The sequence below is a fragment of the Acartia tonsa genome, chromosome 5 (genome assembly GCF_053477335.1).
Source record: "Acartia tonsa isolate MP-2025a chromosome 5, ASM5347733v1, whole genome shotgun sequence".
Lineage (NCBI taxonomy): Eukaryota > Metazoa > Arthropoda > Copepoda > Calanoida > Acartiidae > Acartia > Acartia tonsa.
This window is the reverse complement of record NC_137264.1, coordinates 35,479,815-35,491,556: the sequence shown is the minus strand read 5'-3', so window position 1 is coordinate 35,491,556 and position 11,742 is coordinate 35,479,815. Positions and strand designations below refer to the sequence as shown.

General features: G+C 30.3%; 1 long non-coding RNA gene across 1 annotated transcript; it reads right to left on the bottom strand.

Moving 5' to 3' along the window:
- Window positions 1-30: 30 nt before the first annotated feature.
- LOC145319376 (uncharacterized) lies at window positions 31-2,393 on the bottom strand. Its single transcript, XR_013879829.1, has 3 exons — window positions 2,136-2,393; window positions 661-721; window positions 31-259 (listed from the first exon to the last, which is right to left on the bottom strand). It is a non-coding gene; the product is annotated as an uncharacterized LOC145319376 (long non-coding RNA).
- Between the last annotated feature and the right edge of the window lie 9,349 nt (window positions 2,394-11,742).

The following is an 11,742-nucleotide window of genomic DNA, read 5'->3' as shown; positions in this document are numbered from 1 at the left end:
TAGAACAGGATGATTAAATTAAGAATTAAGTTAAGATTTTGTAAAATTTTATTTGTTCACATAATATCTTCCATAAAATATAAAATTACATAAAAATAAAATAGTTTTTGATGAAATCACCACCAACCTCCCCATCCTCCAAATCCCCATGGTCTATATCCGCCCCATCCACCCATTCCCCATGGGCCGGATCCGCCCCATCCGCCATATCCACCCCATCCACCCATTCCACCCCAAGGACCGAAACCACCGTGACCACCTAAAAATAAAAATGAACAATTGTTTAAAAAGTTATTGTAAATTATTAAAGATTATATCCAGAGCAAAATATTAAACAGTAATTAGATAGAAGCTACGCTAAGAATAAAGTCTGTACGTAAAGGACTGTATTTGCCAGTTATTTAATTGATAAGGAACTCTAGGGTTTAATAGAAATATTCAAATAGATATTCAGAGAAGTTTCTCACTTAGAAATAATACCATATTTAAATGAGAAAAAATAATCTGCAAACAAAATACTCTCAGCTCCCCCCCCCCAAAAAAAAAAAAAGTTTTCAGCAGTTTTCCCATTAATCAAAAATGCAAGATTTTTTTTATAAAAATGTTATTTATTATTGAAATACTTCGCTTTGTTATAGCATAAAATAGTTATAACTTTACCTTTTCCATAGCCACCGCCATATCCGCCTTTACCATAACCGCCATACCCACCAGCTTCAGCCTTAATTAAAAACAATTAGCAACTTCAAACTAACATACTGAAATGAACTTTAACAAAGATGACAACATGTATCCATGTAGTGAAAAGCTAACTTTAATCTAAAAGAATATAAATTTAAAAGTTTAAAAAAATCGCATGAACATGTAGGACGTAGGTTAAAGGGCGAATATAGGTTTGATATGATATGAGCTTATATCAAAGGTGCCATTGCATAGTTTTAGAATATCTATGTTAAATTTAAAAATTCAAAAAAATCCTTAAGTAGATTTTACAATTTTCGTGTTTTCTTCAACATATAATAAATGAGATGGCCTACAAAATCGTTTATTTTAGCCCTTTACAAGACTTTTTTTGACTAGTTTTCTTAAGTTTAATTGATTATTTGATTGGCATGCATCTTAAATGATAATTAAAATGTTTATTTTATTTAATTATATAGTATTTTATTCAAATTTTAAATAGCATCAAAAATTTTGCTTTATAGTGCATTATAAAGATAAATATTAAGTTTTTAAATTTATTTTCTCTACTAAGATTTTAGATTTATTCATGATGAATACAATTTATTTATATAAAAATATATAATATGTAAAATATATTTACCCTTTGTAGCCTGGGTAAAGACACAAACATGATGCAACTTTTGGCAAACAAACATAATATTTTAATTTTGAAATATTTTTTTAAAATCAGTTTTCAGCCCTCCCTTTTTCAATGTACTTTTACAAAATTATGTTATGAAAAATTTATTTGATTAAAAGTAAAAGTTGCAGCATCCTTTTTTTCCCCATTCCTTTCGTCTTCATTATGACTATGATTGAACAAAAGCTTTATAATACAACCTTCCGACGCAGCCTTGTGTGATGCAGGGATGTTTGGATTTCTTAGGGAACCACACAAGTTACGCAAATGGCGTAATTATATCAACGAATCAGTTCGGTTTTAGGCTAGAAACGGACTTATACAGTTAAATATGTCAATGTCTTTAAGTTACTTGTAATCTATATAATTGCACGCTTGAAATAAGCCCATATCATATCAAACCTATATTCGCCCTTTAAGGTTTAATGAAAGATTGTATTTTTGGAATTTTTTTAGAGATGCTTCGCTAATCACAAAAAAATTCTAAATATAATGAATTACGGACGGACAAATCTTCACTAATTAAGTAAAAGAATTCAAACACAAATAATATGAAGATATATAATAAATCACAGACTACTAATTAAAAATTAAAATAAAAGAAAATTCAAAATAAATAATATGTAGAAGAGTAATGAAAAATTAACTATTAATAATATTTTTGAAAAGCACATACTAAACTAATCAATGAAACCACTCAATCTAAAACCAAACAAAAAAAGACAAAACATAAAATTGTATTAAAAGTAGTATATAATATAAATATCTTCACCTGGAGAGCTAGAACAGCAATGACTAACAACACACAGAGATACTTCATTGTTGAAAACAATCAAACAAATCACCTGTATGTGAATAGATAGATGAATGGAAGTGAATTAATGACGACACAAGAATATCTATCTTTTATACCCAGCAAAGGGCTGCTTCTATGTAAACAAAACTGTACACAGTGTACTGTACAACAAACTGTGGCTTTCAAGAATTTCATTTTCTTAGTATCACAGCTTTTGTTTTACTTTGACAGACTAATACTCTTCTGTTATTTCAATCATTAGATTGACTTTAGAACAAAAAAGAAAAATAGATAGCCTGATATCTAAGGTGGGTTCTATAAACAAAACTGTTATGGTATTGACAGCTGCAAATACGGTATCAACAACAAAAATCTGACGCTAGACGTTCAGAAGTCATCTCACGGTATATGCAATCGCTGTAACATATCGCTGTTATGACGTCATCTCACATTGCTGTTGATTTCACAGATGGATCAGGGAGATGAACAGCATCTCACAGTACAAGCTATCAAAAGCTGTCAAAATTCCTGCTTTTGCAGACAAAAATTATGTAAATAAAACAATAAATCATGCATTGAAAGCATGGTTTATGATGAAAAAAACGGGGCATTCCCAACAGATCTCTATGCAGGGGATGAAAAATTTTAAGTAAAAAAATTTGAATAATTATTATAAAAATAGATATTTTCAATATAAAATTTTTGATAGGTAATGGAAATTAAAATTTTTTTTTTAAATTTTGTAGAAAAAAATATATAATTGAAAAAAAATTAGGTAATCTATAAGTGAGTAAAAAAAAAAAATTTTCCGGGGGGGGAGGGGCATTTTCTTTCCCCCTCTCCCTTCACATTTTCTGTACTTTAAAAAAATAGGCTGAATTGACCAAAATTCAAAGACGACATTTGCTTAACATCCCATTTATTGTAGTTTTGCTGTTGATTTTGTTGTTGATGACAGCTGCAGTATTGCAGTTCTATCACTGTACCATATTACCGTATTATCTCTCACAGTAATGTTTATAGAACGCACCGACACACAAAAATGGCCGCCCGAGGTACCGCAATGTGAGATACCGTGATAGAACAGCAATGTGATAGAACTGTGATCACAGTTCCGACTATAGAACCCACCTCTAGTTGCCGAATGTGTACGCAGTTTCCTGGGTGTTTCCTCATCCTAGCTCAATATTTACTACTAGCTAAAAAAGCTTCAAACTTCAAAAAAAAAAAATCAAAATTTAAAAAATTCAAATTTATAATGTATATTGTATAAATCGTTTACACATTCAAATTTTGATTTTTTTAAGGGAAGTTTGAAGATTTGTAGCTAGTAGTAAATATTGAGCGAGGATGAGGAAACACCCAGGAAACTGCGTACACATTCGGCAACTAGATATCAGGCTATTTACCAAATGTACCACTTTTCTGCACTACCTCTCCGATTTTGTTAATACTCTATACTTTGGTCCGTTGGGTCATTCAAGGATGCTGGATGGCATAAAAAAAGTTTCAGAGTCCCTGGATGTCTAGATATCTAGCTATCTATGAAGGTAGGTAACAAAAATGTAAAAAACACCCATTTTTTCAGAATTTTTAAAATTAATTTTTTCATCAATTATTTTGGATATCTAGCCTAATACCCAAAATACCTGTCCGAAAAAAATCATTTTTTTTGGCTTAAATCCTGTGTTTTATCTGTGTGCATATGTGGTTTATAACGGTTCGGACCACCCGGGACTATAAGGTTGTCAAATTTCATTTTGGGACACCCTGTAAATGTGATTTTTGCGTCTGTAGAGCTAAAACTTGGTCCAAATTGGCTATTTTTTTCAAAATACTCTAATATGTGTCTTAGTATGTTTGGCCATAGTGTTTTCTTACCAGATCAAAATTTTCATATTTTTTGGACACCCTGTATTTTCAAAAAAAGAGAAATTTTTTTTTGTTTTTTTTAAAATTTTTTTTCTATTTTTAAGTTACTTATAACTGTCATATAGATACAGATTTTGACTAATAACAATAATATTTGCCTATTTTACAATTTTTTACACTTTTGGGACACCCTGTGCATGTTTTTGAAAAATGATGGTTTTTGCCCATTTTTTGGGGGAAGGAGTCATTTTAGGGCCATAGACTTTTTCTTCATTTTTGTAAAACTTTTCAAGACACATCATTTGTTATTAATGCAAAAACCGCAAAAACCGAACCGTTTTGCGGTTATTCACCGCCAAAGGCGGAATTTTTTTACGTTTTTGCCGTTCCGGAGGTTGTAATGTGCATTTGTGGTAAGAAAACGTTAATTTATCAAGATACCGCTTAAATACTTTTATTTAGGTAATTTAATTTACTAAATTTCATATTAAACTGTTTTTAAACTATTTTTAAAAGGTATATTAAAAATATACTTTGACATCTGTAGAATCATACTGCAAAGCCAAAAATGAGAACAATTGCCCACATCAATTTTTATTAGGATTTTAAAGTTTATTTTTTACTATGGATTAAATAATTTTTACTGAATCGTGATGTTTCTTCCCTTTGTAGGTAAAATACTCAGCTTTTAGAGTGTCTTGCTTCGTAAATATTGTATGCTAGTATACAGTAAAGTTAGGTCTTTTGATTTTATCTATCAATACTAATTAAAAATTAATTCTTTACAATATATCAATGAATTAACATAAAAATGTTTCATGTTTATTATACATTAAAACACATAAAAATTGGCTGTAAAGGGTTAAATAAATTAAGATGACAACAAATGTTTATGCAATACAACAAATTTATTTTTTTCACATATACAAATATGATATAAAATAAGATTATTCAAACATATTTTTAAAAATATTTTTAAAAAGTATGTATCTTTTATGAGTAGGGTTTTCATTCTTTTCATTTTTATTAAATAAAATTATTTAACTACGTTTGAAATAAGTCACTTTGTGAAAACACTCTTTCGGAAATTCTAATTTCTAATTGGTTTAAATTCAGCATTATGTTTTTTATTGTATTATGTCAGATTTTTCAATGAAATTAATTGTTTTAGAAAAAAAATTATTTCCATTGAACAGAGTAATGTTTTTTTTATTGTATCAGTATAAAGTGAATTATATAAAATTGTTCACTAAGTTACAATATTACACGAAGTAAAAAAAGACCCTTTGATCTGGTAAAAATGACCAAAGCAACAGTAAAAATTAATTTTTAAATCCCCCAAAAAAAGTTTATTGGGGACTTAAATCAAATTTGGGCTCTGCAGTCTGATTCTATAGATGTCCTAGTATATTTTTGACCCCCCATTCAAAAATAGTTTAAAAACAGTTTAAGTAAAATTTTTTGTGCAGCTAACCGTTTTTTGTCGAGATGGATTTCAATTGTTAAAACAAGAAAATGAAGTGAATATAGCATAAATAATTGCTATAACATAAGTGATAAAAGAAACTTAAATCATGTGCATTTGAAATTCCTTTTGACAAAAATCGGTTGGATATACAAACAAATTTACTTCACATGAAATTTAGTAAATTAAAATGCCTAAATAAAAGTATTTCACAGTTATCTTGATAAATCAACGTCTTCTTACCACAAATGCCCATTAGAACCTCTGGAACGGCAAAAACGTAAAAAAATTCCGCCTTTGGCGGTGAATAACCGCAAAACGGTTCGGTTTTTGCGGTTTTTGCATTAATAACAAATGATGTGTCTTGAAAAGTTCTACAAAAATGAAGAAAAAGTCTATGGCCCTAAAATGACTCCTTCCCCCAAAAAATGGGCAAAAACCATCATTTTTCAAAAACATGCACAGGGTGTCCCAAAAGTGTAAAAAATTGTAAAATAGGCAAATATTATTGTTATTAGTCAAAATCTGTATCTATATGACAGTTATAAGTAACTTAAAAATAGAAAAAAAAATTTTAAAAAAACAAAAAAAAATTTTCTCTTTTTTTGAAAATACAGGGTGTCCAAAAAATATGAAAATTTTGATCTGGTAAGAAAACACTATGGCCAAACATACTAAGACACATATTAGAGTAATTTGAAAAAAATAGCCAATTTGGACCAAGTTTTAGCTCTACAGACGCAAAAATCACATTTACAGGGTGTCCCAAAATGAAATTTGACAACTTTATAGTCCCAGGTGGTCCGAACCGTTATATACCACATATGCACACAGATAAAACACAGGATTTAAGCCAAAAAAATGATTTTTTTCGGACAGGTATTTTGGGTATTACGCTAGATATCCAAAATACACTTTTTGTTGGACACCCTGTAAAATTAGAGTTTTGGCCAAAATAGCATTATGTGCGCTTTTTACATGAATAAACGATCATTTTGGTATATAAAATGTATAGATTGGATGTAAGATTGATGAAAAAATTAGTTTTAAAAATTGTGAAAAAATGGGTGTTTTTTACATTTTTGTTACCTACCTTCATAGATAGCTAGATATCTAGACATCCAGGGACTCTGAAACTTTTTTTTTGCCATCCAGCATCCTTGAATGACCCAACGGACCAAAATATAGAGTATTAACAAAATCGGAGAGGTAGTGCAGAAAAGTGGTACATTTGGCAAATAATGCACCGAATTTCAATATAAAAAAAAACTTATTGATTTTTGTTACAAATCTTAGATTTCATTAAAAATATAAATAGAATGTAATTTGAAATTAAATAATAAAATGCAAATTAATTTTAACTATCCATGAATAAAGGAATACGACAATGATCTTACCCCAATTCTGACGATTGTCTGGAATATTGTAATAATTATTTATCGCATCGTATCATAGATAGATTTTCGCGGATTTTAAAGTAAATAAATATAGAAGATTATTTAAAAGGGGCGGAGGACTGTGATAACAAAACTGGTATTAATTTTATGGTTTTTACTTTAGTATTCGTCGAAAATTGTGTGCAATACGATGCTATATATGATTTTTCAGTATGACTGAGAACCGGTTAAAACGTCCTACTGGAAAATGAGTAATTAATTGAAAAATGTTAGTAATAAAGTCTAACTAAAATAGCATTGTCATATCAATTCAATTATCCAGCGAAAAAAAGGTGTGTCAGTATTAAACAGTATTATTTAAATCATACATACACATTTTTAGGAGTGTGTACAAATTTTTAAGATGCGGGGGGGGGACAATTTTTCAGGCTAATTTCGTGTGCACGCCCTTGGCTACAACTTTCTACAAAAGTGCAACTTAATATACCTAGATCAGTGATTTTCACGGATATAAAGACAATGACCGATAAATTGATGTACATCCCATACGGTGCTACACAAAATTCCCTTCAGCCAACAAATAACAAAACGTAGTAAAAAAGTTTTGGGGATCAGCGTATAAAACAGCCCATTGTCCCCTATCTAACTGGCGTCCAACTCATTATGCTTTAGAGTCCAATGTTCCCTCCCTCCCAAGTAATCTGATATTTTAGGGTTATGAAAAGCCCTAAAATTAGTTTTCCCCTGAATTATTTTACTGCTTTACCACGAAAGCTTAAACAATGGCATTTTTAAATGTAAATGTCACAACTAAAACTATATCCAATATTCTAATTACTGTGGTGTACTACAAGTAACATTAATGACGTTAGGATTTTCGCCCTAAGACTTAAAATTGCACATATAAATCGGTTAGCTTTCACTTCAAAGAGTAACTTTTTAGAATATTAATCAGGTAGATTGTTAAGCTTATTTATGAAATTAAGAAATATTTCTGATTATGTGGAAACGACAGAAAGGTTACAAAAAAATTCCCACATTCATGGTAAATAAAATCAGCCTTTCGAAGCTACGCTATAATTCACCTTTTTTGTCCGTTAGTCCTTCTGTAAGTTTGTGACGCTATGGAGGATCTTAAAGATATCCCTTTCTAAAAAGCATCCATCAAGCAACTGACTTGGTCTGTATGTAATGCAAAAACATTAATCTTTATCTTAAGGATATTGTCATCCTTGTAATCCAAAAAATCTCTATGACTTTATAGAATATTTGGACCCCCTGTATTTTTTAGCAACTGTAGCTAACTGACAAAAAATTTATTATCTTTTCAATTTCTGGATTTTATTTCAATAGTCCATTCTTTCCAAATTACTTTTAGACAAAACAGGTCCTGACTTCCCCTTTTTATCAAACTTCATGTAAACAAGGAAAACGCCATGCGAGATAATGAAACAAATTATAGAAACAGTTTAATAAACATTTCAAGAAAAATATGTTTGAACCAAGATCTATTTTTTTATGAAATAATCTAGAGTGAAATTAAAGAGTGTTTACCTAGATGTTCAAGAAATCACCATTGAAAAAATTGTTTTAAAATATGCGATTTTAAAAAAAAAGTCTTTGGATGTTTATAATCCAAACCAAGTTGATTAGAATCTTATACGAGATTTAAAATAATAGGACGATTTTAATAAGCTTAAAATATATCATCTGTGCTATCCGTTAATGATAGACAGTAGGATACGCAATTAAAAGTAGAAATTATCAGGGAGGGAGGGGACATTGTACTGTTTATTACAGTAGTACATAAAAAATTAATGATAACGTTCCTTATTCGTTGGCTTAACAACTTTTTTTGACTTTTTCTGAATTTTGATTGGTTAGATCATTAAGTTTCAACGTTTTAATTACTAATTGTACTCTACAGAAGGAGTAAATTTGTGTATTATTATTAGGGATATACATAATTTTTTCGGCCATTGTCTTATCCCTTTATATCCCTGAGAAAATATTTAAATCTACAAATGCATTTTCTTGGTTTAGAAGGCAAATAGTTTTCATCCGTTCATGAAACAGTAAACAACAAGAACAAATACATCCAAATTGATTAAATAAGCCAAAGTAGTTATTAAGACATTTTAGATGCGAGAAGTAAATAATTAAAGTTAAAAATGAAGATATTAAAGTATATTAGCAGAATATTTATATTTCTTTTGTATTCAAATCAATCAACAGGAAGGGATTTTTTGTTCTTTGTGATTATATGCTTTTTAGAAGTGTTTATAGTAAAATACAAAGTTATTTTTTTGTGCTTTTCCTTAAAGTGCATATTAAGCTATGGAATCTCTCACCTTTTTAAAATTGAAATATACCCAATATAACAAAGAAGAGGGTAGGCAGTGGGCACAGATTTGAACTAACCTAAGGCTCTAATTTAAACTGCTGTTAGCTTCTTTTTACTGCGCCTACATAATAATCCTAATCAAAGTTTAGAGAATATTCTTTATAAAAGTATGTAAGAAAAAATAAAACATAAAATACAAAAATACTCTAAAATAAAAAGGAAAAACCTGGAGTGATGTTTTCAACCTGGTTGGTGACAATCTAGCCTACTACTACAGGTATAAGAGACAACGTAAAGTGCCACCAAAAAATTAACAATGAGAGGCCAGTTTAAATTTTACCACTGGTCAATTACAATGTATGTATACTGGCCTATCATTGGTCATTTATTGTATGACGTCATTTTTTGGATGATTTTTACGCTGTTTCCAGGTATAAAAAATGATGATATGTGCCAGGGCCTTGTATATTGTTACTTGTATATATAGGTATACCTATCTCTCATATAGGTACAGTCATGTAAGCAATTCTATATTGCTAGGATAATATACCTTAATATTCCTTATCCTTACATCTGTAATCCTAATATTGAAGTAACAGGATATCTCTCTGTCTTTCTTAGAAGGTAATTATAGGTCTAGGAAAGGTTTATAACTATTTTTGAGGAGGCTACCTCTAACCTCTGAATCCATCCCTGGAAAATAATACCCAAGGGCCAAATATATACATACATATATATCATTATTTATATTGACATCTGAAGAGAGCAAACAAGCTCTATACGTTTTGTTCGAAAAGTATGTAAAATTCATATTTTGTTTGTAAGTTAACCTTTTATAAATATTTATTATGTTATATTTAAAAATTAGATTTTTGTTGGAACCCAAAGAAGTGTTGTATGACTATCCTGACTGTGGAATAAGGAAGCTTCACATCTTTAATACACAATCTTATTAGTCATTTATCGTATCGTAGTATAGACAGCTTTCTTCGCAGGAATAATGTATATAGCCAAAAGCGAAATAAACCTTAAATAACATTTGGAGTGCAGATAAAAAGGTCGTCAATTCTACTATGTGTTGCCCCCTAACGACCAATGAATCGATTTCGTTGTTGAAAAATTAATATCAGTTTTGTTAGACCCGAGGGGTCAAAGGTTTAGGCTAACAAAACCGGAAATGATTTTTTATTTAATATTCGTGGAAAGTTGTCTGTAATACGATGCTATACAGAATTTTCATTATGGTTAATAAACGGTTCTAATCCAGCGGATATTAATCAGTTTTGATGCCATACTAGAGAATAAAATTATTATTTTGTTCCAACAAAGAGAATTACTAAACTCTATTCCGGAGGGAAAGGGAGTTGCACATTGCCCCTTAAAAGTTTTTTAATCTCATTTGCTTGGAATATAGTTAAATATGATTCTAAGCTTTTAACCTTAGATCAATGACACAAACTGTAGAGAAATTAAAATGTAAAGATTATATTTAAAAAGGAATGCAGCTACTGTGGATGCCAACTCTTTTTCAGGTCATATACCTTATTATTATCTAGTCTATTATGGGTTTTTCGATAAAAAAAAAGTTTACCCCTGGGGTAAATTTTTTTGGGGGGGTAATTTAATAATGTAAAAAGGTACCTACCTAATTATGAAATAGCATTAAATATTTAGCGAAGGGCGCCAACATTTTTTTTGTTAAGGATTATTTATTATGGAGGGGGGGTATTTACCCCCAAGGTAGGGGTAGATTTTAAATGGGGGGGGGTAATCACCATTTTACCCCCCCCCCCCACCCTTGGACGTCCTTGGTAGCACGTATGTTTTTTATGTCTGTCTGACTGCTTATCAATTTACCCTTGAGCTACCCCATATATGTGAATTCTGTGTTGTTTTTTCATATACTTTTTTAAGGGCGGGTCGATTTACAAGCTTTTTGGGATTTTCACATTAGTTGACATTGGCAAGGGTTACTGGGCCAATATAAAACCCTGTAAAACTTAACAGGGGTTTTGTAATCCAATAACAACGGGCGCGGGGGTATAAAATGTGCCCCCCCCCTCACGACCTTATAAAACCAAAAATTTAAATTTCTTCAAACAAATCATGTTGCATATCAAAATGACCGCATTGAAATGCTGATTACGAATCTAAAAACTATTTTTATAAATATTGTTCCTAGTTTGAATAAGATCTCAAAAACAGCTGATTTAGTCAAAACTGATTATTTTGGTAGGCTATTTGAAAATCATTTTAGACTGAATCTATATTTTTTAAACGGTTTTCAGATTCTTAATCAGCATTTCAATGCGGTCATTTTGATATGCAACATGCCTGTAAGTTGGGAAAATGAAGAATTTTAAGGGTTTGATTGGGTTAAACACCCTTTTACGGCGGCTCCCACCCCCATTGGACGTCTATGTCGCTATTCCTAGTATAAATACTTGTTTTGTTCTATTTGACTAAAGATAGGTTCTGTTATAGGAGAGTGTTGGGAATCTTGTG